This window comes from Strix aluco, chromosome 15 (assembly GCF_031877795.1).
Source record: "Strix aluco isolate bStrAlu1 chromosome 15, bStrAlu1.hap1, whole genome shotgun sequence".
Classification (NCBI taxonomy): domain Eukaryota; kingdom Metazoa; phylum Chordata; class Aves; order Strigiformes; family Strigidae; genus Strix; species Strix aluco.
Window position 1 is genome coordinate 12,096,743 of NC_133945.1, and position 27,178 is coordinate 12,123,920.

Consider the following 27,178-nt stretch of genomic DNA (forward strand, 5'->3'; position numbering starts at 1 on the left):
GCTAACAGCACAGTCCATAAAGACAGAGGCAGAAACTTTTCTTAAACTGTCTCACTAATTTATGCGTCACTTGTGAAGATGCAAGCTTTCATTCTACTCTGCATGAGAGCTGGTGTAACTATCACCTCATTATCCTTGTTACATCTCCAATACAGCTACAGGTAAGCAACATAAAGAGCATCATGAAGTTCAGATTCCCTCCCCTTCACACTAGCTCTTAAACACAGGCTTAGTGTTGTATTCCTGGCATAAGTTCTCTCTTTGGTTTGTCTCCATTTGCTGCACTTAAAGAAATACCTTTTTATATCTTGCTATTTACTTTTTGTTCAAAGCCAAGCTCTGCAAAATCCCTGCTGTTCTCCAGAGTCACATGAACACATACACACACACAAAAAGTGTGGTTTAAATCACATAATGGCTAGAGAACAGAAAATGGCCACTATCTGCTTGCCCAGCCCAGCTACTATACACAGGAAAGTCAGAGGAATTTATTGCTTCTTACACCACCTCCCCATATCCCTGCTGCAGCATCTGCCCTGGCACAGGCGAATATAGCACCAACCAGGCTCACAAAGCATGTGTTCAGTATCTCAGTGGCACAACACAGAGTTAACACTCTGAGGAGATGCTCTAGATGTCCCATGTACAAGAGAGCTTCGAAATAAAAGCTTTCACAGGTTATGGGTACTCTAAGACAGTGGGAGTTAAAGACCTTCTACTTTCAGTAGACTCTTAAAGCAGTCTCTGCACAGAGGAAGGAATGAAGCCAGAACAATGCAGTATTTCTAGTATCCATTTTGAACTTCAGCCTTAGCTGGTTTAGCCAAGTATCTGAGGTCTAGTGACCCAATGACATATTGGCTTTATGCCACACATGGGACATGGTAGAGGGGGGAGCAGAGTGACTTTTTTCCAAGCAGAAGCCGGTCTTTGTTAGTTATTTTTCTATTCCAGTTCCATCCTTAAAAAAATTCAAAGAAACTTGCATCTCAAGTGAATTCCTGTAATTAGATTTCAAGAACTGGCTGGTACTTAGGTTTCATTTACAAGTATTTTAAAGCACAGAGATGATTAGCACCATTATCTGTGTGACTGCTTTAGGCGGAGTCTTTTAATAAGTTTTGAAGAGGAAGAAACCCACAAAAGGATAAGGACAGTACATACAGTAACAAAACACTATGCCTTAGCTCATTGCATGCGAGTGCACGAGATGAAGACATGTCAGGGGCACTCTCTGCCATGGCTTTTTCTGCAACTAGAGGTGTATATCTGGAAGGTTGACAAGCTGCAGACTGGAAGTAAGTGCTCAAGTTCACAACCATAAGGAAAGGACAAGGCTAAACTGTGGGGCAATAACATGGTAAGTAATTCTTCACCGGACTGCATCAGCTACTCGCACCCACATCCTGCACCTTTCCCTGGGTTCCTCCCATGCTCCTGTTCCACCTTTCCGCTGTCAGCTTTTCACACTGCCACCTGCAGCTTATTTCCCTGAGCAACTGCAGAAGCAGCTAGTGGGGTTCAAATTCCCCCCATATGCATCACAGTCATCTCATCTTTCTCCAGCTCTACCCACCTGATTTGTGTAGCTTCTAAGACAACAAGAGCAGACAAAGCAAACAGCTGCAAGACAAAAACCAATTTGTCTTGTGACATATCTGCCTGTGCAATTTGAAGGAGAAAACAGAAAAGTGAAGAGACCTGGGAAGAACTGTTCTGCTTCTTCATTTCTGCACGTTTCCAGACAGCTGTTTCCTCTGCTCCTGTCCACCACATGCTTGAATTTATTCCCTTTGCTCCCATCAGTTTATTCCATACTCATGCCCAGTTTTGCTCAAGTCCCATCCAATGCTCCCAAGAGATTTCAGATCCCAAACTCAGATTGCACAGGTTAAAGATGACTCTTGTGAGACACTGAGCGTTGCCCCTCCCACTCTTCTGGAGGAAGAAGCAAAACAAGTGCCTAAGTGGATCAGAATCAAAGCAAAATTGAATAGGCTCCTGGAACTATGTCCCACTCGCAGCTAACTGGGGCAAGCCTGTGCTAAGATAGTATACCCCCCCTAGCCCTTTGTTCATGCTATTCTCTGTCAAGGGAAAAGAGGGCTATTTTGTATTTAATGTCAGCTATTTAAAAATTATTACCATCCATAAATGTGCACTTCCCACAGACAAATAATGCTAACACTGCTGAAGGAGCATTGATTCCATAAAATGATCAGAAGGGAGTGCTTAATTATTTCCCAAGGAAAGAAAAAAATATGGTAATACCACAGATTTCGATTACATAGGATCATTTTTAAGAATAAAAGCCTTCATGTCAATTCTAGGTCTTCCTTCATTCACAGCCTGATCCATACTCTTCAGTCAGTTTGTTACAGCCTCTCATAAATCCCTTTTGAAATTTAATGCAAACTACCCTTTTTTATTAAGCATTTTAATTCCGATGCGGGTTCTGTATTCTCCAAGGCAAGCATATGCATTAACCGTATTGAGTGTCTCCTGGGTTCTTGTAATAATTACTTTAACACACACTAAAGTGATAACCATAGCAATAATTCTAGTCCATGATTTGACCCCAAGTTACTATTTTTCTATGCAAATCTTCATGTTACTGTATATGTTGAGTTTGCTTCTTTTGAATAAACATGGTAATTGTCAAGAAGTATGTTTTAAAGTGCAGAGAAGACTAATTACTGGGAGGATGGGAGAATGTGTTTGAGAATAAGCATGCATTAAGTGTGCCATCTTGGTCCACACAGCAGTCCTACAGGATTCGGTCTGCATCTAATCACAAAGAGAAGTGGTCAGAGGTACACACAGTTGTGGACTAGAGTTTCTCTCAGATAGGCAGAAGCACTGCTCCACAAAGAAAAATACACAGCCTATGTAGAGTTAGATTTCTCCATTCTCAGAGCAACTTAATTAAAAATCTCCAAGTATCTAAAGAACAAGAATCTCATTGTTTCAGGATCAGCACAGGAATTCATCAGGGATGGCCAACTAATAGCACAAAGGAGACAAGATCCAGTTTGCAGGGTAGCTTTATCTGATTTCTGGAAAGTAGCAGCAGTCAGGAGGTCAACAGTATTTGGCTGGGGGGGTGGGGAGGGGTGTGTGTGTTTTGGGAAAGGTGCAGACTAGTGTAGCCAGTTTCTTAGACTTAGCACCGTATCATGCAAATATTATTAAGTCAATAATTTGAACACGTGGCTAAAAATAAAAATGGTCTTAGAGTAAATACATGTCAGGTCAGCCCCTTTCCAAGTAATTAAGAAAAAGATGCCCACCCTGCCCCCCCCCAAAGGGACCAAATTACAGTACAAAACATTATGAGCAGCTCCTTGAATACCAATATATAAAGTACAAAGGGAAAAAAAAGACTCCAATCTGTGATTTATGCAGAGAGAACTCATGCTGCCAGAGTTAAATTGTCCTTGCAATTGCTAAGAAACTATGGATGACAAAATCTTAACTCAGAAAAGATGCATCCAACACAGATAATTCTATATTAGAGCTTGTCTGTGTGATAAGGAGTAAATTGATCACAAAAAAAAAAAGATATTATCCAAAGAAGTGATCATGACTTGATTGCATTTTTCAAGTGCAAACAGAAGACTTTTTACTTTGCCAAAACTACTAATATACATGCTTGCTGCTTAAAAAGGATTGATTTCATGAGGCTGGGGGAGGAGGACAGGGAGTAGAAGAGCCAAACCAGTTGGGAGAAAGAATTTTAGAAGAAAAACATTACAATAATTGGTAACAGCTTAAGAACATTTTTCTGGATGTCCAGAAAAACCACAGTCTGAGTCAAAGAAAGCTGTAGCTGCTAAAAAAACAAGTCAGCTTAGGGGAGAGTGGAAGCAGGTATAAAACATATATATAACAAATACAAGAAAGGCAAAATTCTTGGTTTTAATACAAGTCAGAATACAGAAATTACCAAAAATGTACAGGAAAAACAGATTTCTCCTTTTGTCCAGCTCTGTAAAAAAACCAAGAAAGGCCAACAGAAGGAAATTTTTAGACATAACAGGAATAAAAAGGAACTGTATAGTGATACTCTTTCTACACAGATCGAAGTGTCAAATAGTCAAAAACAACACAGAAAAAGAAAGTGTTTTCAGTAAACACATTGCCTCTATGTGAAGTTGGACAAAACAGTCATATCTGATAATGACACGATGAATACTGTATTTCAACAGTAGACAAGAAAAGCTTTAATAAAAAGCCAGTATATTAGAAGTTATTTTAAGATCGGCAAAACTAAAAACACTCCTGCATACAAGAGTTTTTAAAATAGGTGGTCAAAATCTAGGAGAGGGCCTCTTGTACGGATGGCTCTAAAAGCTTTAGAGCATCACAGCACTTCTAGAGGGCTGATGAAGGCTAAAGATTCTCCAATATTTAAAATTTAGAATCAGGGAGGCTGATCGCAGGCGCATCAGCCTGCCAGTACTGCAAAGGATAGAGGGAGTAGTATCAGGGACAGCTTGAAAAAGATTTCAGCAATAGCAGCATAATTAATGCATGTGGGTTTATGGAAAACAGAGCTCAAAATAACCACCTTTCTGCGTTTAGCTGATGCAGACAATAGTGTTTAAGTAGTATGCAGAGTCTGCTGTAAAGCTTTCATCTTATGTGAAGTTTTGATTAAAATACGAGAAAATATATATCAACATGGCTCATATTAAATGGTTAAAACTTCAGCTACTTAGTAGACTTGAAACTAAGCAAAAAAAACTACCTTCAAATAATTACTTTTCTTATGATATCATCCAATAGCTGTTTTCTCCTCTGCTATTAAATATTTTTATCAGTCACACTAATGAAGACTTTGTCTCTAAAGGTTATTAGGAGTGATTTTTACAAGAAAATAACAGAGTAGTAAGAGGAAAAGAAGGAATTCCATACAGGAAGCTTTCTGTATTGCCTGGTAAACTGAGTACAAACAAAACCATGCCATTTCAGTAAGAACGTGTTTAAGTTTGCACACACAGTAAAGACAAGCAAAAGTCCACACTGACAGAGGAAGGAGTCTTCTAGGAGGGTGTGCCCTGTAGAGGTTATGGTGCCATATGATCTGGTGCTATGTTGACCGAAAAAAAACCCGATGTGTTCTTTGGAGGTAAAAATACAAGATCAGGGAGCAGTAGAAGAGATATCACCTCTGTGTCTGGCACTGCCATAACTACCCTCAGAATACTTTTTATGGTTTTGGTATCCACAGATCAAAAAATGTGTGTTTGGAAAGTTCAAAGAGCTATCAAATTTTAAAAGGTAAGAACATGGGCTTAACAGAAAAAAGTGGGAAAAAAAGGCAACTCAGCCCTAAAAATATGTTCTTGTGCTATTTACCAATATACTTTCCGGGTGTGTTATCAAAAATGGGATGAGGCTACATACACACACTGGATCCAAAGTAGCAAAAAGCCTTTAAAAAAAATAACTAATTCTTAATGAGGATCTATTCTGCCATTCATTAGATGCACAAGCATAGTATTGTTACAACTGTGAGCATTAACAGAAATCACATACACATTCATTGCCATACGTGTATAGGTGTAAGCCATTTTATAAGTTGTTTCTGTCTACAGGAATGCTGGATAAGCTAGGAAGACTAATAGTGACCACTTTTACTACTACATTATGGGAATCTTTGAATTAGTGCCTTCATACACACATAGCATATTAAATCACTGTACTGACATTATAATCCTTGAAAGAAATAGAAACATGAGTACTTCCAACATTTAAGGAAAAATAAATATATCTTGAATTCGATGATATTCAGTGTTTGCTAAAAAGGTCAGTGCTGGGATAAGAGATTTTTTTACAATAAAATGTTCCCATTTATGCATGCCATCCTACACTCATTGCCAAGATAACATCTAACCTATGATATGAGGATCAAATTCCCCTTTAGAATTATTTATTTCAACAGCAGGTATAATGCAGTCTTTCACAACAACTCATTTGCTAAGGAAAACGTTTGTAAGGACAAACACATTCTAAACTGATTTGCACCATCATAAAACTGAGCTGTACCATAGATCGCAAGTGAACACAAAACAACCCCCTCCCATTAACTCACTAATTAAATGCATTGCTGAGAGTAAAGCTTTCTGCTTTGATTTGTGAGTGTTAACAGTTACCAGCAACAATAGCAGCCCTAGAAGTATCTGTCACTGTTGGAAAAGGGTTTCTTTGAAAGTTCACATTATCAAGAGAAGACTTTCTAGACATATTTATAAGCAGGATAAATTGATTTTCTAGGAGACATCTCCTTGCTATTGGCCCATTGTTGATTCTCCATCAGAGATGTGTTATGAAACCAAAAGAGTTTTCACATAATCTAAGCATAGTTTATTTCCTCTCTAATTCAGCAGATATTCATATATTCCTGGTAAACCCAGCTGCCTGATTTGGCAAGGTTTGTCTGTCCCTGCTTTCAAAAATAAATATAGTCATGAGGAAGCACCAGACTAACACACAAGAGAATGTACTTCTGTCATCCATGTCATGGGATACCTTGAACAACATCCTCCATTTTCTTTATACTTCTCCATCCAAAAAACGGCTTTATGAACTATTGCTGTGAGACCTTCCAATGAGAAGGCACGAGCACAGTAAATAGTGGGGACCCAGGCAGAAAGTTATTAGCCTTTCTCAGCTTCTTTCTCTAGTTATCACCAAGTTTTCTAGTCTTCCTTTCATATCTGAGCTGGATAAATGCATGGATAGAGGATGTAAGCTTTTCTTGATGGCTTATCAAAGACTGTTTTTTGAAATTAGCACTTTTCATACTGAAGAGTTCTGGAGAACCTGACGACCTAAGCAGCCACTGTCATAGTGATTTCAGAGCAAGAGGCCAACTGGTGATCACCAAGCCTGTACAGAGCTAGTTGACTCAGAGAGTATGTTTGGTGTATGGCAAGTAATAGCTTTCTTACATTGTTTGCCCGACACAATAAAATTCTGAGTACACCAGGAAATGGAAAGTAGTAATTGAGAAACTATTCTCATACAGCCATTTCTCCTGCCTGTAATTATAACTTGCAAGCTAGATACTTGATGTGATCTGCAGTCTCCAACTACTATTGTTCTGCAACTAGAAGTTCCATTTGTGATACCTTCTCATTTTGTTTTCATGGCATAGTGCAGTTTGAATAGCAGTATAAAGGATGAGATAACTGTTAAGGTACATTAATCTGCCTTTATTCTATTGACATAGTCTATAAAGTTATTTTCTCACCATTATAGTTTTGCTGGTCAAGGCATGCTCTCAGTGTGAGAATCTTGAGTAAAAGATTTTGGTCCATTTTACTCTTTTCTTTGTGTTTTAGGTGCCAAAGAACTGGGTCCACTGAGTTTTGAGAATTAGTTTCTTTTGGACTATACATGCATAATAGCTTATTTCATCAGTACACATTCCACTCTCATCTGACTTTAGTTTATATTGAAAGTTAGGTTGTCTTGTCTTCCAGTGACCATAAAAGTGCCTCTTTTGAGTAGATGATTAATTGGTGTTTACGCAGACAATTAAATGCAAATATAGGTCTTATAAACATGAACTTCATCTGCCAGAGCCCAAGTAAGATTGATATTTGAATCTTCAAATATGACAAAGCAACTATTCCTAGCAACCTCTGCTTCAAACAGTAACACTTCCAAAAATTATACTATAAAAAACACCTTTCACAGCACAGACTTGTTGGCAATTCTGAGGAATAAACATAAAACCAACCCAAAATTAAAGAAGATCATGCCAATAGTTCCCATTCCATTAATTTAGAACTGTACCAATTTTCTGAGGATTTCATCAATACCTGGGTTTGCACCAGCTAAGAACTCATCTTCTAGAATAAACTCATGCAGCTCCCCAGGTGGAGTTAACTCAGTTTTGCAACTAAAACCATATCCAGAAAATCTGATGCTAATGGAAATATTCCACCATTCACTGGAGACCCTCACCTCCCCTCCTCTCAAAGCTACCATTTTTCCATCACTGATAAATACTACCTGTCAAGAGAGAGGTGCATTTGATTGAGATGCGGAGGCATCAATAAAATAATTGCTGATGTCAGATAGCATTCTTTGCTTAGTGTTCATTCCCCTGTATGACTTAATTAACAATGCCTTTGCATCAGAATAAATCAGCTCCTTTTTTATTTACCTGATGTCTTCAGACAATTTCACGACTATGACATGGGGGTTCCTTTATTATTTCTTCCAGAGCATTAGGCAGGTGAGAGGCATGGACTCAGTTTGAGACTGAGACCCCAAAATCCCTGCTGATATGACAGATGAACGAAGAGGCAGATGGTGTTTGAGCCAGTCTGAATTTATGCAGGCTTCAGAGATATGGCTTATGTGACAAAGGAATTCGAAAGCAACTTACTAGAAGTGCCATAGCACAGACAAAGACAATAAAACCTAGCAAATTAGATGATATAACAACATTAAGGGCATACAAAGAAGAGTCAAGACTGACACATATGGACTGTCTCCTTAGGACAAATTGTTGTACTTTTTTGAACTGAATGGACAATAAAATGTGTGCTTTTCAAATTACACTTAGAAGAACTGAATAAAGCTTCCCTCCAGCATAACTTCCACTTACAGCAGCTGAGGACACCTGATATATAAAGCAGGGCAAAAAAGCAGCCATGATTCTATGCTCATCTACACTCCCACCAGAATGAGAACAGCAGATTTACCTCTGCAGAGCACTTAGGCAGTCAGACAAAAATCTCCCTTATATCTGCACAAACTCAAAATGATTCCTCTGATGCTAACAAAATAATTTCAGATTTGTCCTCCTGTATGTAAGATCAACTGCTGGGACTATGCTACCTTCACCCAGCAAAAACACTTATGCTAAATAGCTGATACTGCAAGGCAGAGCATTTTCCCAATCTCCTTACACATAGTGTAAACACAAGCTAGGAAAGTTACTGTGCAATTTGCTACTCAATTTCTCATTTCGAAAAACAGCTTAAACCAGTGGCTTTAGACAACAGAACAGATAATCAAAAGGCAACTAATTGCTTAAGCAGAGCATTTCACAAGGTACCATAGAATGAAATTTGCGTGCCAGTAAAGGCTCCAGGTAGGAGCTGTTACAAGACCCAAGCCAGACAGTATTAATAACGATTCACAGCAGGATTTCTTATTATTTACAAAAAAATGGAAGTGGTGTCATCATTTCTCAATGATAAAGTATCTAGAAGCAGAAAGACAAGTTTCAAATTAGTTTCAGTGTTAAGCAGTATTAGTACTGCATGGACATCATCTGAACAGTTGCTTAGTAAAAGCTACATTGGAAAAACAAATATTACATTTCTGAAGGATGAAAAAGCCCTTGTCTTAGCTCATCCATACTTTCATCCTCACATTGAAAAGGATCAAGGTTTAAGCCACAGAGAGTGTGTGGACATCTTACTAATAAGCCTGAGTTCAAGGATCTCTGCACAGCTTCACAAATACACTGAGAACCATCCTTACCCACTCCCTTCATGCCCCTCAGAAGCAGAGACTGCTCAGAACACATTCCTTCTCCCTGAGGAGCTGTTAACTAGATGAAAAGTTGCCCATATTTTCCCTATTTGTGCCATGCTTGGCAGTGATGCAGAGGACTGAAAACCAGTCTTCTCATGACCCATTTAATGTCCTCCATTTGCCATAGAATTCTCTCAGACTCTACAGTAAACCCAAAGAAGGTGAAATTTTTCTCGTCTACCAAATCTTACAGTGTTGCTTTCTAAATAAACTAGAAAAGAGGCTCCCTCTTTGAGGCTCCAGTTCAAACCCATCAGTGAAATCCTGTGGCCCCATAGAAGCGGCTAGGGAGAATTTTTACTGGAGACATGCTAATATCCAAGCAACACAGTCGTCCTAAAAATATCCCATGGGAGAGTTGTTAGTCTAATTTAGGTCTGTGACTAACATGCGTACGTTATAGTCACTTCTCTCATGCTTCATAGGCTTCCAAGTCTATACATCATATAGGGCAACAGTAAAGTCTAAATAACCTTCTACAGGTTCATTTATCTTCTTTAGAAAACCTAGACACCTGGCTGCACCATGTCATTGTTCATTTTATTTAAAATAAGAAAAAAAAAAAAGAAAGTGCTGAGGTTTATTCCTTATGGTAATGTTCAAAGGTGGCAAAATGAACTTCTTAAGTGTTCATAACAGGTCTATTGTGACAGATACACTGCAAGTCTCTTCCTTTTGTCTCAAGGGCTGCACTCCACTCATATTTGTCATGAAAACCTCTGATGCAATGACACTCTCATCCATTTTATAACAGGTAATATTGGCCACTGAAGCATTCATGCTGGCTTTTTGTGAAACTCTTACAGCCTGCTTCTTATCTTACTGCAGCTGAAGGAATTCAGGAGAAACTTCCCAGGCATCAATGAAATTATTATCAGTTCAAGAGAAATCAAAATCAGAAGTGTGGCCTCATCATGCCACTTACAATTTATGCTATCCAACAGGCTCATTAAACATCAGTGAGTTTATGGCCTATTAAAGTTAATGAAAAATGCTTCAGATTTCCATCAGATTTTTAGTCTCAATTTACTGCTGCTCTGCAGAACAATTCCTTTATTCTGGTCAGAGGAGCTACGGCCTTTGACTTGGAAATCCCAGTCTTCGTCTATATGAGTTAACCTTCCAGGCAAGTCTACTGAAGCCAATTAGGTTATGGCATCAAAGTACATTTTAAGCATAACTATTTAAGCAGATTATAGGTCTGTTGCTTGCTACCACCAAAACTTTTACTTTTGGAAGTAACATTAATTCAAGCCCCATACTCTCACTCTTTTGCAGTTTTAAAGGAAGCCTGAGGGTAGTGCTTTTACTTATTATGACAGGCAGAGTTCTCAGCATCTGTTTAAACAAAACAGAACAAAGGGATTATCTGTTGCCATGCAACCAATAAAAATGATACATTTTTAATAGCTGAGACCAGAAAAAGCAGCTGCCATACAGGCTCAGAAATTTTCAAAAGAAGAAAAAAAAAGAGGGGTTAATGCCTTAAATCAAGTTAAGCCACTTTTCAATAGAGGAGAGGGGAACAAATCTTTTACGACCATTATAATATAAACTCAGCATGGCTAGAAAGAGCACTGCTTTCAGCAAATTCTCCCAGTAGGTACAAGAATTATTCTTAAACAAGTAGACTGGATTTTCACTTCCCTGACCTTGCTGTGTTTGTTTTGCCTGTTTCTTTCCATATCGTCAAAACACTTGACCTATCAATCTGTGGGATGGAAGCTAAAGCACACTATAGGACAGTCCAGACCATCTCCTCATCTCAACACCTGGAGGTCTTCAAAGAATAGCTAGATTTTCATATATGCTAGCTCACTCTGACATACCTAGGTGAGACAGAGAAAAATCAAAAAAAAAGATCTGGAGCAGTATCAAAGGAATCACTCATTTCCTTTTCAGGAATTAATGGGATTATGTATCTTGGGCACAGTGTCTAGAACTCTTTAAAGGAAAAATTTTAAACAAGATGGCACACCTGGTATAAATTGTACAATTTTATTGATGCCTGTAGAGTAACACCAGTTCATAGCGAGAGGATTTGAGTTGTTTGAATATAGGCAATGTTATACAGCGGAGTTAATGGCTGAGATTCGCAAGACCACAAGACATAGTTAATGGGAAGGTTTAAAGCTAACATGCTCTCATATCCCTAAATGCCTTTGAAAGTCTCAGCAATTGTTACCTATCTTAGGAACTCAATAGTGATACGGGGCGGGGGGGGGGGGGGGGGGGGGAGAAAAAAGGGGAAAAAAAGAAAGAAAAATGCTTTTTGAATGTTAACCCACCTGGAGAACCAGAAAAAAATCTTGAAGCAACCCATTTTTATAAGATGAAACTGTTCCCAGGAGAAGGAAGAAAGAAGTGCTGAAGCCCTGGCTGCAAAAATTATTCTCCAGAGGATTTCAGCAGAGATTTGGAGTGTCTGGAAAATTAAGCTGTTTAGAAAAGTACAAGACCTCACACTGATATTTTGCTACTATACATTATCTGCAAGAGCTAAATTGCTGTCCCATCCAAGGCTACCGCCAGTGACAAGGATCTGACCGCACCTCACACAGCGTTCTTATGCTGTACACATTTAAGCCATTGGGGAATACTGCAAGGAAAAAAAAGTTTCATCAGCCTTCTGATTTCTGAAAGCAGCTACCTTCAAGGATTTCACAGATATATTTCTACCTTTTAATAAATAATTCCAGGTGACAGTCTCAACCTTAGCAGTGTACAAGGTCACAAAACTAACCAGTAAATGAAGAACACCTCTGTTCTTCCACAACCATTCCAACCTCTAATCAGCAGATCTGGTTTTGTATTCAGAAGAAAATGAAAATGAAGCTTTCATAATCTCTTCCTGGGTGTCTCTCAGTCAAAGCTGAACGGAGCTAGCAGGAGCTTTGCTTTAAGGTTAGCTTCCTTTGGATCAAATCCATACTGGCTAGCTTTGAACATCCTTTCTCCAGACATCTAGCTCAGGTAGCACCACTTAGGAAAAGTCTGGACATATTGCAAATCCTCCTTTTGGTTTTTATGACACCAGCACATGCTTGTCTGGAGTTCAAGCCAAATAGCTTTAGGGCTAAGTCATCTTGGCATGTTTTTTGTCTTCAGTGCCATGAAAGTTTTGTTTAGAAGCTGTTAACATAACAATAGAGACTTAAGTCTCTGTTGTTTTCCTGTTGTTAACCATGCCCCTTAGTGAGAGTGTGATGGATCAAGACAACATGAAATAGACTCTTCCATGAATAAGATCTATCTCTTCTTTTATCATTTATGTCATATTAAAGAAGTTCTTATGAAGATGATTTATTTATTTTTTACGATTGGCAATCCCACCACCAAGCACATTTTGGCAGCTATGGAAAACACGATACATTTAGGAAATATTGAAGGAACAAATGATTTCTCATTAATACATAATGATCATCATTAATACAAATGCTATTTAAAGATAATTTAGAAAAATGGCTACATTAAGATAACTGTGTTGCTCCAATTAAAGGGCACAAACATTCTCCACTGAAGCTACTCTGAGTTATTAAGTTCTCCACCTTTGGTGAAACTTCTGCAGATTCTGTGATTTCAATTTTTCCTCTCTTCACTCTGCAACTTACTGAATTTAGTAAAACTAAGAGAATGGTGGGGAATAAGAGAGAAGCATCCTTGTGATGACTTGTTCTGTCACATTCATAGCTAGAAATGAAGTGAAAGAAAGGAACTCAAAAAATTTAATATCTTGGAGGTTGGTTCAAGCCCACAAAAAACAAACAAACAAAAAAAGTATTTTTCAGGAGGTTTATTCTTCCACATAAAATATGAATCAGCAATATTGTTTACTGGTTCTAGCAGTTAGCTTCCTTCTGACATGACAGACTTCACTGACTGCAGGGTAGAAGGCAATACTGATCATCAACAGAACAGGAAAAATAGAGCAGGAGCAGTAGGACCTAGGCAACACTCAATGTACTTTAAAGAAAAAAATTGAAAATTGTTTAAAGTTGACAGACAAGAAAAATGTCACCTTCTAATTGTCAGTGACTGCTATAAATTCTAATAAGCAATTCACTACGCACAAAGAATATAATCATACCTTAGCTAAAATCCATGTTATTGGCAAACACAGAGCCAGAAGACACTTTGACCACATGAACAGTGAGAATACTTCCCAAATCATAGAACCGTTGACCTTAAAGGACTCAAACTAAATGCCATTGGATTTAGGAAAAATCTTCCCATTTACTTCTGCATACTTCATAGCAGGCTCCAATGGGAGCTTACATTTATCCTCTTCTATTTTGGAAAAACAGCTGAAAAGGATCTGCTTGGTGCAGACCATTTCACTTACAGCTGATCATACTAGCTGTACTAGTATGCCTTCAAGAGCCACAAAACAAATATGGTTTCTGTGTATATGGTGGTGTTCGTTTTGGGGTTTTTTGTTCTTTTCATTTAGGTGCTCCTTCTCAAAAACTCCTCTTGAATATATTCAGTAGGATTTTCTGAGGTTTTGAACATTTATGCAACTTCGTAGAATTTGTTAAACATGCTTTAATTAAAGTGCACTTTTCTCATCAAACAGGCAATTAGTCCCCTCTAGAGGCAAAAAAAATTTAAAAAAAATAATTCTATTTATTTGATCTTGGTATCTACTCATAAACATCAGTATCACTGTAATAGAGTCACATTGTTGTACCAGAGCAGAATTCAGCCCCGTGTTCATATATTGACAAGACTTCAGGCTAAGCAGTGAAAAGTCAGTGAAAATAGTGCAAATGTTTTAGTTTGAACACCTGCCTCTTCGGGGACTTTTCAAAGCCTGCCTTCAATTTATTAGTGGATAATTCCTACCAGAGCTTGAAATGCTCTCTCCTGGCAGACTCTGAGCTTTCTGGCCTACACACCACTGAGGTGCAGCACTGACTGAAGACCAATCAAGTTATGCACTGTGGTTTTAGAGGCTTGTGAATATAAATGAGCAAACTCTGCTTTAGAGCTGTGTGTACATTTCTGCTCTGCAAACTTGCTGCTCTGGGGGCACAAGGAGCCTGCAGCAAAATACACCAGAGAATTTGGTGCTAAAATTAGTTTGCATTGTAACAAATCACTTTAGTCTTTTCTTGTGGAAAATTGCTGTATGCTTAGTATGTTTAGAGAAGGGATTTTCAATCTTTTGATTTATGGACCCTAAAAAATGTTCCAGTGAGAGTGTGCAACATTCACATCTGTAGACTCCGCATATAAACTTGCTTTTCCTGAACCCCTTAGAAGCTATACAGAAAACCCAGAAGGTACATAGATCACAGGTCAAAAAAATGACTTGCTTAAAGCAAAAGATAAAGTAGTAAATTATCTGTGATCAGATTTTTTCCTCCCCTTTTCCATACTCAGAGTTAATGATACAAAAACCAGGACTCCACTAATTATTGAAATTTCAGTTGCCATCCAGATCAAACATTAAACACAATATTCAGGTTTGCATGGCTCAGAAAAATTCTAACACAAATGAAAAATTTTAATGTAAACAAAAGGCTGACAAAATATAACCAGCAGTGCCCTTTCTGTGTCACCCAGTTCTCAGTAGCCAAAACATTAACCTGGGAAGCAGATAGATATCCCTAGTTTGCTGAGACTACTGGACCCTGGTACCAGAGAGGTGAAGATTCATCACAACAAACTACCCCATCTCCCAGCTAAGCAGCCTAAGTGCCTAATTAGAAACTCACTGCCCTCTTCTTTCTAGCTCACTGAACACTTAATAGCTTTATACAAAGGAGAATAGTATCACTTGGGAAGAGAGGTCTGTCAACATCCCTCTTTCCTCCTCACTTTAGCTATCCCAAAGGATGATGGCTGATATCTACCTGCAGAGGGAAATGATATGGGTTCAGCCTTCTTCCAGCTGAGGAAAGGTACTTACAAGACTACTACAGTGTTTAATGTCTAAAGTGTTTCTTGTTTTCCCATTGTGACATGTTTCTCCTCTGATTAGTTGCAACTTCAGTCAGAAAGTCCAATGACGTTGTCCAGAAACTGCTGTTCAGCTTTATTTCCAGTTGTCCCATACAGCTCACTCAATGCCATTACAAACTTTTTATTCCCCAATACATATTTGTGTTTTAAGTATCATATTTACTGAAGTGATCTCAGACTCCTCAGTATAAAGTGGGATGTATGTAAAACAAGCTCATTTGTTGTGCAAAACCAGGGGATTTATAAAGATAATTTTAAAAAGTCTCCTTTTCCCTTTCTAGATCACTTGACCTTTGCTTTAACAAATGCTATTCCCCTGCTACAGATTAATCACTACAGAGTGCCAGAAGTTCTCTGTGTTGATTACTATAGTTTGAGGTTAGCAAGAATTGCTACAACCAACAACCCTGTCTGACCCCTTTTATGTCAGCTACTAAAATCTCATGCTGGAATACTGCAGAGGCGACCTATTTGACCAACAAACATAACTTGACACAGGAAAATAATGTTGATCATTGCAATGCTTTGAAGCTGAAATCAGAAGTAATTAAGCACATACTTAATGCATATGCTTATGTGTTTTTATTTAACTGTGATGTCTACTGAATACTTTTCAGGGTAAAAAAACCTTGTAGTGTTGACTAAGTCATATGTCTCTGCACTCACCCCCACCCAAAAAACATCCAGTCTCAATTTAAAGACTTTAAAGGATGATTAATCACTCACCATAGCTATATGATCTAGTGTTTAATTAACCCTCTCTGTTCAGTTGTAGCTTCTTCATTATTTGAATGTCTTTAGTTTCACCCAGTCTTCATTACTTTGTGGTCCTAGTCCTGTCCTCTCCATACTCTGACCTGTTCTTGGCCTTTTTAAATCACCTGCTATTTCTTCTAATAACGAGCAGATATTTTTCTACAACAGGAAATTCTAATGAAAACCTGTAGAAGCTGATAGCGCTTTGGAGACAAGAAGAGTGGGAGAGTCTGGGCTAAAGCTCAAGTTTTTCTGAAGCATATCAGTGACTAACACCAAGACCTTATTTGTAAGCAACATACATGACCTTGATCAGCAGTAAGACTTACTGTACAGGCACTCAGAACTCATTAACCAAATAAATGTTTTAGCACTTGGTTCCATGGGCTCTCAGACAGTAAATAATTGTTATAACCATGTAGCTGTCTCCATAATGGTATCTTTAAAGCAGTTTAGACTTCAGCTTCCAAATGTAGACTTTCACAATAGTCAACTGCTGCACCATTTGGCCCTGCTTGAACAGGATGTTGGACCAGATGACACCGCAGTCCCTTCCAAACTCAACTGCTCTGTAATTTTGTACATACTTATTCTTAATATGAAGCTAGTAATCCTTTGCACTGAATATGGTCAAATAACACTTGGACCTGGAAAACTGATTTATCTACCATGCAGTGATGTTAAAGGCAGTAATATTTCTAAACTCTTTCCATCTGAGTTGGTAATGAGAGTGGAACATGAGTAGCCTGTAGGTGCATGTACCCTTGCAGGCTTAAGCATCCTTAAAAGTTCCTTCATGCAACTCTAAAATACTTACCAACAACTTTTTTTTGTTGCTGCTGTTTAGCATGAAAATGCCTGTTCAAAGCTGGTTATTTATTAAGTGGTAATTTGATCTTTGTTTTGGTCTGATAGATTCTCTTGTCCTGTGAAATCCTCCTATCAGCAGACACTGTCCTAAGTCCGCCCTTTGCTTTAGCACAAGCTATGTCAGATATGCTGAACTGCAGAATTGCAGAGGAAGTCCAGAAACAAAAGTTTCACATGGATTGAAGGCAGGTTTTTTATTTGTACAAGAACTCTGCTGTTTGCTGAGACATGAGGCCATAGCACCATCATAAAGTTTATCCAGGAGAGCCGGAACCAAATGTTTGTGCTCTAAACCTATGACACAAACCAATACATAGAAAAGTTTATTTTTATCTCCTGTTTTGCTAAGTTTATGTAGCTTTAATGAAGTTGGAAGCAGCAACAGAAAAATAGTAGTAAAAGTGGGTTACATTTTGACAATTCCATTCCACCCAAGTGTCCACCCCAAGCAGTACTGTAAACTTCACATCAGATTCACCAGACAACAACCAAAAGCAACCATTCTGAAACACACTTACCAGCCACAAGGTGGATTTTACTTAGGTGCACTTAGAAAAAACAACAAAAAATTATCTATACTCTTAGTACAACCTGACTTTTGCCACATATCTGGAGAAGTCTCTGTTACCAAGTTCCCTTAGAAGGAAGTTGAAGGGAACAGAAAAGTTACTTCAGGATGCTGAGGGACCAATGTGGCTTTCCAAGATTTGGATCTCTACTTGCAAGGTGATTCCGTTGCTTGACTACAAAAGGTTTCCAGCTTAATCAAATTACAAGGCACAGAGCTTTAGCCTTCTAGCTCATGTAAATAGAAAAGTCATGGTGTATTGGGGTTGCAAGGTTTTGGTAGCCACGGGGCTACATGGGTGGCTTCTGTGCAAAGCTGCCAGAAGCTTCCCCTGTGTCCGATAGAGCCAGTGCCAGCGGCTCCAAGATGGACCCACCATTGGCCAAGGCTGAGCCCATCAGCAGCGGTGGTAGCACCTCTGGGATAAGGTATTGAAGGGGGGGGGGGTGGGAACAACAAACCAACTGCGCAGCAGCAGTGAGGAGAGAGCAGTGAGAATATGTGAGAGGAAAAAAACCTCTGCAGACACCCAGGTCAGTGAGGAAGGAGGAGAGGAGGTGCTCCAGGCCCGGAGCAGAGATTCCCCCACAGCCCGTGGGGCAGCCCCTGGTGAGGCAGCTGTGCCCTGCACCCATGGAGGGGAACGGTGGGGCAGATCCCACCTGCAGCACGGGGGGGACCCCACGCCAGAGCAGGTGGGTGCCTAAAGGAGACTGTGACCCCGTGGGAAGCCCGCGCTGGAGCAGGCTCCTGGCAGGAGCTGTGGCCCCGTGGAGAGAAGAGCCCATGCTGGAGCAGGTTTGGTGGCAGGACTTGTGACCCCACGGGGGACCCACGCTCGAGTAGCCTGTGCCTGAGGGACTGCACCCCATGGGGGGGACATGCTGGAGCAGTTCGTGAAGAGCTGCAGCCCGTGGGAAGAACTCACATTGGAGAAGTTCATGGAGGACTGTCTCCCACAGAAGGGACGCCACGCTGGAGCAGGGGAAGAGTGTAAGGAGTCATCCTCCACAGGAGGAAGGAGCAGCAGCAGAGACAATGGGTGATGAACTGACCACAGCCCCCATTTCCCATCCCCCTGTGCTGCTGGCAGGGAGGAGATAGAGAAATCAGGAGCAAAGCTGAGCCTGGGAAGGAGGGAGGGTGGGGGGAAGGTGTTTTTAAGATTTTGGTTTATTTCTCATTATCCTATTCTGATTTGGTAATAAATTAAACTAATTTCCCCACATAGAGTCTGTTTCGCCTGTGACAGTAATTGGTGAGTGATCTCTCCCTGTTCTTATCTCAACCCATGAGCCTTTCATTATGTTTTCTCTCCCTTGTCCAGCTTAAGAGGTGGAGTGAGAGAGTGGTTTTGGTGGGCACCTGGCATTCAGTCAGGGTCAACCCACCACACATGGTGACTTAGACAATAAGCTTAAAGTGTCAGTCATAAATCATAAACATCAATCATTGTGCTAGTGAGTGTATATTAAAAGTCCACACTTCCACACTGAACACACTTACTGAAATACATTATAGGAACCTAGGAAAAACAAAGAATTTAGGAAGGGAAAAGATCACACTTAATTGTCCATGAAAATTTTAGCCAACTGCAGGTGTACTCAATTAACATCTCATTAAAAAAACCTCTTGAACTTCAAATAAGCTGTCAGCCTTGTATAGTGTAAATGAAGGGTATAATTGATAGCCACAGCAGTACCAGGTTAAGTGCTTTAATAACATTCTGGCTCTCCAGAGAAAGTTAGCTTTGTTTCATCAATATAAAGAATCCACGCCAAAGAAGTTTCATAGTTTAAATGAGTTTTCTGTAGCTGCAGCAGAATAAAGGCAATAAAGTCAGGGGGAAACTCATCATAATGCAGCACGAGCCTTTTCTGTTTGCTTCTGGAATATTTTCCTGTATTTAGACTGTTTTCAAAGCAAAGATACAGCACACACCTTATTTACTTCAATAGGCTAATGGGTACGGATTATCCATAAAGCACAAAATACCAATCCACGAAATACCAATTTCCAGACATGTGGCCCCAATTCTGATCGCACTTAGGAATCTGTCTTTGCCAGAGGCAGAGTTGTGAGGCTGATTTAGGATACAGTAATCCTCCTCACTAGCAACTGGCCAGCACAGGATGCTTATTTCCAGAGCACCTGATGCAGCTGCAGTTTGGTCTTGTAGGCAGATACATTCCCCTCAATCGAATTACTTCAGAAGTGCCAGAGATCAGTTTCTCATCCTCTCTGCTCCATCCAACCAACCCTGAACTTTGGGAAGGTTCAAGTATAAAGCAATGTCATAAATCTAGACCCCTAGTATGTTGATTGATGAGACAGAGGAGAAAAATATAACAAGCTATTTGATCCCTGGCCTTTTGCTCACTGTTATTGCTCTGGCCTTTGTACAGCAGAGGCTGACCAGGTACAGCAGCTGTAAAAGAGCATCCATTTTCCATATGATCATATTTTCTGTCCTTGAAGGGAAAGGAGAACTGCATAGTTCTGCTGTACTTTGAAGAGGACAAGCACCTCCAGCTTCTTGCACTTCAGTCAACATTTTCTCCAATTCTGATAGCTCACCTACCCCAGAGTTCACAGCAGTATCATTTCTGTAGCTGGTGGGCCTGCCATTCTGCAGGTCACTGGGTATCTGCAAATTATTTCTAATGCGCTCCAGAAAAAGATAATTAACAAAAGCAGTTCTCCCTCTTGAATGAAGAACACTTATTTGATTAAAACATTCATGCTACCTTTCCTCACCCCATCCCTCTTAGTTACTAAATGTCTACTTTTGGAGTTCCCTGGAATTAAGATCTGTTTAATCATAAGGAAGGTTCTCTAACTCTCTCACAAGCAGAGACTAATACAGTTTTTCTTTGTGAGCAGAGAATCTCAAAGGAATTTCCAAACAACTAACTCTCAAGGTATATCAGTCTTCAAAAAGAGGTGGATTTATGCCAGTTCTTTATCCTTTCAATGCTGGGAATTGCTGTGGAGATAATTCGTGCTTACTCTATTGTGTTTCGTGACCATGCTGGGCTCTGTAGCTGTCTCAAACACAAGCAACTTACTTCCCACATCTTTATGGTCCAAAATGACATGATCTTATTACTGAAAGTAAAAATACCATCTCTGAGAATTACGTTCTTTTGAACAAGTAATGGCAAAGTTTAAAATAAAAATTTCATCACTCTGGACTTTGCACTTTGTATTAAAATAGGCCCACCTCGAAGAACACTTGTGGGAATAGTAATTCCTACATTACACGTACATATGATACTGAATCAAAAATACATTTTGACTGCAGGAAAAAGATCCTATTGTGAAAAATGTAAAAATATCAAAGCCTCTAATGTTCAGCTCCTATGTGATTTTCTAAAATCTAAGGCTGCAAGTGTCAGAAGTTCTTGTGTGTGAAATCATTAAAACCATACAATTAAATAATTGAATGAAAAATCTAACAATACAGTGGGTTTTCCACACCTATGGACTACCATTCATTTTATTGCAGTGGCTGGCAACAATCAGTGATCATGAGTTGACAAAAAGCCTCCCATAATGGGAATAAATTTTGTAACAGTTCCAAACCCCACTATGAAAGTCAGCATAATAACACAGCAGTTGCAGATGAGACTCTCAGGAGGCAAGAAGTCTGAGCACTTTCAGGCATAGTGCAGAACATCTTCTGCCTTCTCTTTTTCATTTCTACTAGCAAGGATCATCATATGGCTGAAAGGCGGTAAGATTTACTGGCTTTGACCACGTACTTTGTCATATTTTGATCATCCTGTGAGAGAGAGGAACTATACCTCAGAAGTGCCAGTCACATCATGGGAAGGAAGCTGTGTTCATTTTAGCTGTCACAACTCTACCTCCTGGGAGACAGTACTATTATTTTTCCACTGAATGTAGCCTCTCTGTTGTTTTAGGCTTTAAAAAAAGAAACCAGAAGGGATTTTATATTTGGCATGGCTGGAGTTTACTTATTTGCTAATCTTGTGAGTGTTTGCCCTTTTCAACATTCCTTGCATCATACAGACATTTTTTCCCCCGTGTAGCACTGTTTCACAGTCTGCTACATAGGAAGAACCAGTCAGAGTTAAAGAGAAAAGTTTTTTCCAACACCTCAGCAACATGTAAAAGACTGATTCTGGAACTGCCCAGTTGTACTTGCAGGCAACTCTGCTCAGAAATCTATAACTCCACGAAGAGAAGTTCCGTAGGAAAACAAGTTTCAGCAGCATTGTTTTTCAAGACAAAAACCAGTTCAGTAGACCTGACATCTGATAAATGGTAACTGAGTTGCTTCATATTTGCCAGCTCATTGCTGCTGCTACAATCACCAGCTGCTCCGCACTTCTCCTGCCCATCTGAAACAACTGATTCTATCAGAGCTAGGACATTGGGATTAAAGTTTTAGGCAAAGTTTTTGATGAAAATACAATGAACTTGATACAAAACCCATTAATAATCCCTGCCGCACATTAAAAAATGGGGGGGGAAACAAAGGTAGAACTTCAACAGGAATTCTGGAGATGCAAATTGCAAAGGAAATCTGGTCTTTAATTTTTAATATATGAGAATTGTGACTCAATTGAGCTGCTCAGCTAGAAGTTCAAGGAGAGATTAAATACCTACAGTTTAGGCATTAAATCAGTCTTGGAAACCTATCAGTTGGGTCATTTGAAACTGGACTGGAAAAAAGCATTAGAGAAAAACTGCAGGAAACAATTTTCCAATGGTCATTTCAAAAAAATGGGATTATTATATGCATTAAGACTGCTATAATTTTATCTTCCCAAGAGATATGGGAAAAAAAACCCCACACAGTTTAAAACTCTACCTGGCTGGTAATCCAAGGCAGCGGCTCCTGAAATTTTTACTACTGATCATCTTTTGAAAAAGAATCACCTATCTTCCATTTCTCATGACATGACAGTTGTTTTTCTAGTCTAAAGCACTTTGACTAATGTGTTGGGTACTGATTCTCCCCAAGAGTCTGACACATTCAAGTTTAAATAAATTGTGCTTTAATTTAAAATAATATTTTCATCAAAAAGACAGGATTCTGGACCTAGGCAGACACCAACACAGAATCCTTCAGTAAAATCCTCCTTTATGATTTTATTCTTCAAGTACTCTTCAACTTTTCTGTGAGACTGTCAAATATGGGCCACGTTTCACCCACAGAGTAGGCTGAACCTTATTAACTCAGTCTCCTCTGCTGCATTTTTTTAATATATATATTTATACATATATACACACACACTTATACACACTTAGAGGACCGACCACCCATCTTAGCCCTTCAATTATCTCAGCTGGCTGCTTTCCCCACAATGCAACTTGTTTCAGCATCAAAAGGAAAGCTGGGATATGGGAGAGGGGACAAGGTAGGTTAGAAAATTAAACACTAGTGGCTTTTAAGCTGCCTAATTAAATGCATAGGGCACTGCATCTGCATAACAGAATTGAAAGACTTTGGGTCATATGCTTTATTAAAGCCTAAATGAGATCAGTGATGAGTGGCATGTTTTTGACAGACAAGGTTCCTCAGGGTAATCATTAGGTATGGCCACTGAGAGCAGAACAGAAAGTGTGCCCTTTGTTCCTAGAAAAATACTCAGAGACAGTTTCTTCCCTGCTTCTGAATCCCCTTGAAGGAGGATCATCTGGTTGGCATTAAATGTCACTGCTTGCAATTAAGATCATTTTAACTATAACAGAACTCATTACTCCATTTGAGGCAGTGTCCCAATCTTGGGAGGCCCTCTTACTTAACCAAAACTACACCCACGTGAATTATTACCCTTTTACAGCTCTGTCAGATAACTGGTAGTACCAGTTTAATGAACAGTATACTACTACTATCCCTGTTACTGCTAAAGCTTGACATCACTGCTGAGTGTCACGTGGGACAACGAAGCCTCCGAGTCATCCCTTCCAGAAGCCAGCTAGAGCCGTCTAATGCTGCTTTACACCAGCTCCAGCACTAGTACACCACTTCAGTGTCTCTTCATTACAAAAATCTAGACAAGCCTGGCAACAGCACACACTTGACTCCTCCCTGCTTCACAATCCTGAGCACAGGAGCCATTCAAAGAAACCAGACCACAGGTTATTAAACCACATGTTAATAACAAAACAAACCAAAGTTGTTTTTTCTGCCTGGAGCTACCCTACAATAGATTGAAACTGAGCAACATGGCATCTGTTTGATGAAGTTCATTAAGATGAACCATCACCTGCAAGTCAAATCAGGTCTCTGCATTGCTTTTCACTGATAGTTTCGGGGAACCATCACACAACTGAGCTACAGGTCTAATTTCCTCTGGTTCCCACTACAGTAAAAGGACAGGAGGAGCAGGGAGGGTTCCTCCAGGGGGCAAAGCAAGCAGGAGTCTGATGGAGTTGCATAACTGCTCTAATTCAGCCTTTATATGTGGTGCTGATACTCCACTTGAGACCTCCAGTCACAATCAACCTCCACACAGACAGAGCCAGACCTGCTTGTTTTCCCAATATGCCACTGCCAGGTTGTCATTGAATGAATTTAGGCTTTCCAACCTAAGTTATTTCAAAGTAACCAGAAGAGTTTAACCAGAAAAAGGGATCTGTTCAGTGATGAAGGCACTCATATCTCCTTTATATGCTACAGAGGATGATACAGGAAAACAACTTGAGCAAGGTGATGGTCACCACATTGCAGTCAGTAAGACCTCTTGAGAGCAAGAAGCAATCTGGTGGGATTAAAAAAAAATCCCTCCCACAACGATTAGGTGATTTGAAGAGCAGTTTGGTAGGACACATAGTATGGGGATCAATGCAGCTTAAGCAGGCTCTTCATCACCAGAATCACTGCCCATCACCGTTCACTCACAGGCAGACCACACTGGAAAGTGATTGGCCTTCACACCATCAATCCACTTGCTAACAGTTTTCTATCCCGCTGTTGATCAAGGTTAGGCACCAATGAAAGGTTTTTCCATGCAAACACAAGCAAGGGGGAAGGAAAAAAACACAAACAAACAAAAAATTTATATCTTTCCTCAGCTAATTTTTCAAATTATTAAATTAATAAGTGTTCTGCCTCTGGCCATGAAACCCTTAATACCACTTTAAAGTTCTTAGTAAGGCTTCATAGACAGATAATTAAATTCTCTGAGCACAATGTGGTGCTAGTAGTAGTCATCTAGCCCTGGCAGGATCTGAGCAGCCTAAGGGCTGCTCTAGTTTGATCCGTGACAAAATTCAGGAAGAGTCCTAAATCAGTGGAGGTTCAAACTTAAATCATCCACTCTTCCTGCCTGCTCTGACAGAGGAGACCAGAGCCAAGCTCGCTGTTCTCATGACAGCTAGGAGTTCTGCCTAGAAGGAGAATTTCCTTTTGGAGTTATGTCCTGGTTTGAATACATACAAGGCACACTGTCATATAGTCTTTCTCAAGCATTATGGTTACCTGGTACTTTTATGGAAAGAACACTGGTTGTGAGTGCCCAAAGGCATAACCCTCTGTTTCCATATTTTCTTGTTGATATTTAATCCATATTCCAGAGATGTGTCCTGTTCCTTTCTCTGGACCCAACCAGTCAGGAGAAAAGGCCCTTCTGAAAATTCCTGACATAGCACTATGATTAGGATCTCAAATGGGTTTTTTCCTACCCAAGTTGGCACATGCAGGAGAGAAGCAAGAAGCAGTCTAAGGCATAAGCAATCTATCAGGAGAACAAATCAAGAATTTGGTGATTCACCAAGAATATCAATAATTAATGGCAATATAAGTCATCATTCCCACTTTTAAATCCCAGCACATGTTGCTTTATATTTTATGCAGAAGAATAAATTTTTGGGTATTGGTTTTAGCCACTTAAAGTCAGAGAATTTAGTGCAGGTTCTAAAGAGACCCAAAATGCAAAGTCATTCATCCAAAAGCAGGTGCTCCATTTCATCTTGTTTTGACCTGTTGCAAGGATCACTGAGCTTAACAAGGGACTGGCCCAGAAATTTCCTCCATTCTGGTTAAATCCCTTTGAAGTCAGTGGGAGTCAGCACATGTACATGCAAGTACATTCATAATAAAATACAAAAATAAAAAGTAGTCAATCCCGGTGACACCAGAAAGTAGAAAATTTTTTTTAAAAAAAAAATCTAAAAAGCTGATGTGCTTATTAGGATATGTATGTTGCAGATAACTAGTAAGGAACTCTTTACACCATTCATATACACACACACATAAATATGGATGTGTAAAGAAAAAAGGTATTGCACTGAAGGTCCAAAGGTTCAGAAAACATCTCCTTAAAAAGCTGTTTGCTCACAATACCAAAGAACAGCAAGCAACCAAATTAGACTGTTTACAGTTTAGCTGTAATCCAGAATCAATGCAGCTGCATTCTTATACTAAGCTTAGATGTACATTGATCTTCTAGTATTCACCACTGAATAGAGGTCATTAAGAAGGTGATTTGCCTCTTATCTGTCTCTTATTTACAGGCCTGTTAAAGTATTTCAGTTTGACTATAATTAGTAAATGGAGAATATGTCCTTTTCTTACGCCCTTTAAAGCCTAGACTTAGTCAAATGAAACTCTGGAAGATCCCAGTAGCTTTCTGTATTGGCTAGTAAGCTACTCTTTCAGGGCATTACCTTATGGAAGATAAGCTGGCAGATTTTTTGCAATAAGTTTAGAGGCAGCTGGCTTTAACACCAATAATCAAAAAAAGTTATTTTTCTAAAGTTGAAGCACTAATTTGTTTGTAACACCAATACACTCCTAACACCTATGGATTACATATTTTAAAAAAGTTCAAAACCACTATACCTAAAGATCTATTTTGCTTCCTTGGTTGTACCATGTCATAGCAGAGGTACAGTGGTGGTTGCATTCTCAGTGTCAGCTGTTTATGCAGTGCACAGGTCTTTTGCATGTAGTGTTCTTTCTCCTCTTTGAAAAATACTGTGTCATCATCGCATCTATGAGCGTCAACCGGCATAGCTCTGACTTGGGGACACAGGTCATCACAGATCATATTTCCTTGTTTTATTTGTCATCTTAGAAATAAAAAGTAAAATTCTGGTCTTCCAAAAAAATATTTTTCCTAAAGAGTGTGTCTTAACACAGCAAATTAACACACACATATTAGTCCCCTTCCCCACTCAGGATCCATAAAACTAATTTTCCATAGCAGTATAAAGGGATTAGACATGTTTTCAGAATAAAAATGTTGCAATGTAATTTTTATTTCCTTTGTATTTTACAGACAGTAATTCCCCACCTCAGTATCTCATAGATAAGGAAGTTAAACACAGACAGGCTACAGCATTTTCCAAGCCCCTTTTACAGAAGGGGGAGGAAATGCTTTTTACAGGGGGAAGAAATGAAGAGCAAAATCCACAAAGGTACTTGAGGAACTTTTGGACTTTGCTGTGTTCCCAAGTGGCTGACTGGCAGTACAT